The following is a 2,285-nucleotide window of genomic DNA, read 5'->3' on the forward strand; positions in this document are numbered from 1 at the left end:
TGTGTGTGTGTGTGTGTGTGTGTGTGTGTGTGTGTGTGTGTGTGTGACATCCACAACTGCCAGTTGATTGTTCTGTGGAAGATAAAAAAGAAAAAAAGATTAAAAATCCTAAAAGTTAAACTGTAAAAACCTTTTACAGATGTCAAAACACCAGTTTAGTCATGTAAAGTCTAAATTCCTGTGGCCTATTTAAACTGTGAAAAAGGTTTCAACAGTGATGTACTATTTTTTTCTCATTTGTTTCAAAAAAGTCTTGTTTGATAAGAGAAGATTTCTTCTTCTTTTTTGTAACTTTCAACCAAAAATTGTTGGCTCCCATTCTGGATCAAGCTGCATGTTTTTTCTGACTAATTAGAGTTTTTGTTAGTAGTTTTTTCCAAAGCTGCAGGGCAGTAAAAAAATAAGCAAAAAATATGAGTTTGGTTCTAAGTTTGTTTCAGTGCCTGTGAACATCTAATAACCAGGAACATGTTTGCAATAGTAGCTGACGCTATGCAATTGGCAAACTTTTACCACCATAAACAGCTATAAACATTCACTGAACAAGCAGGCTGAAATTTGGCTTTTGTTTGTTGTCTGTCTGACTTCAAACCTTTCCATCATACGGTAGTTGGAAATGTATGGCTTCAAGCTTTTTGTGGATTATTGCACATGCTAGGTTCAAAGTCTTTTTGACTTCTCTTTGAGTTCAGAGACCTGTTTGTTGTCAACACTAGCAGTTCAACTTGCAAGTGTTTTGGGTCACAGAAGACAATCTGTGATCTTCCTTTGCTGCTGTTTAAAAAAAAGAGGATGRTCTCAGCTGCAAGGTTGTTCTTCTGAGTAACTGTGAAGAGTTAAAAGAGATGAAGGAATGGCTGATGTGAGCGAAGGTGAGTGAAAGCGAAGGAAATGTCTTTTATGGYTCTGGATGAAGTGGTATTTCCCTTTGGTGGGAGGGAACAGCTCAGATTTTCCAKCTGCAGTMGGAGAAAGTGATGYTGTGACGGACAGAGAGAAAGGAGGTGAAGAGTCGTATAATGTTAAATCAACTGAACTTAGTGGTGTTGTTCACTGTATGAGCTTACATGGATGACCAGGGTGTATGACGTTAGACCTRGCAGATGTGTTTAATTGTTGCTCATCTTCTCCACCATCTGCTCTGCCTTGGATAGTTTGCAGCAATACATGTGTCTCTTCTAACATTAACAAACAACAGGACGAGTGCTTTTATCAGAAGGAGAGTTTTGGTTCTGTTTTAGTTTTAGCTTCAGTATAAACATGCTKTGCTTTAAAGTTCAATGACTCATTCCTTAACTTTAAAATTAGTTCCTTTAATCCCCTCAGGGTCCAATCAAAATTTCTCCGGAATTCCTTTCTTTCTTTTTTTTTCWAACAGTGAACCATTTTAAGAATCCTTCAACTTGAGCAAAGTTTGGTTCATATCACAAGCAGGCTGTGTGATCAAAGATCATCCCTGCTGGCCTGATCGAGGATCTCCCTGTTGTTGAGGCAGAGATCCGAGGGACTGGCAAAGCTCTTCTTGGCTCYCCTCTTGGCTCCGTTCTCCTCAGAGGTCTGTATTTTCCTGGATAGCTCTGCTTGAAGCACATGACCACATAAGGACAGGCAGCGGCTGGCTCGGTTATGTAAACACTTGCTGCAGAATAGCTCCTGTCTCCGGGGGTCGGAACAGCTTCTGACTCCACGTGAAATCTCACCCAAAGTGAGCGCAGAAACCATAATCTTGTAATGTGGGTAACATCTGTTTCTCATCTCCAGCACCTCAGAGCACCACACAAGAGGTTTTATTGAAGAGCATTTCCAAACACAGGCATTGAAATAGGATTTTTTTTTGGTTCCCCAGCAGGACGGCAACTCTAAATCTTTCCATTTACCAGAATCTGTCCCAGATTTATGCTCATCTCTCCGGTATTATTGTTTCTAGCAGAGCCCTGACCCAAGGAGAGAGTTTGGGACCGCTGCTGTAACACAGCGCCCAGCCTCCCTGATGAAACAAATGCAGAATGTGATCCCAACAGGAAACTTGGCAGCCACGAGTGCACGACTCACAGCATAAACCTGCCAGGACAGTTTGATATGGGGCTGTTGTCTGAGGTCGGACCACGGCCCATCATAGTTGACTTCTGAGATCATGGTGCCATCTCTGGGCTGCAGGCATTTGCAAGGCAGCAGCCCGTTTTGAACTGTGGAGCTAAACTGGTGCCATAAAAGTTTGTTTAAAAAACCCATTTTTGAAATTTAAAAACACATTTTGAAACTAAAATAAATAAAAGATTTGAAAC

General features: G+C 41.1%; 1 protein-coding gene across 1 annotated transcript in view; it reads left to right on the top strand.

Moving 5' to 3' along the window:
• Positions 1–2,285, top strand: part of LOC106519285 (protein phosphatase 1 regulatory subunit 12B) — a 46,570-nt gene that overhangs the window by 20,627 nt on the left and 23,658 nt on the right. The window lies entirely within an intron of this gene.

Source organism: Austrofundulus limnaeus, unplaced genomic scaffold (assembly GCF_001266775.1).
Source record: "Austrofundulus limnaeus strain Quisiro unplaced genomic scaffold, Austrofundulus_limnaeus-1.0 Scaffold75, whole genome shotgun sequence".
NCBI lineage: Eukaryota > Metazoa > Chordata > Actinopteri > Cyprinodontiformes > Rivulidae > Austrofundulus > Austrofundulus limnaeus.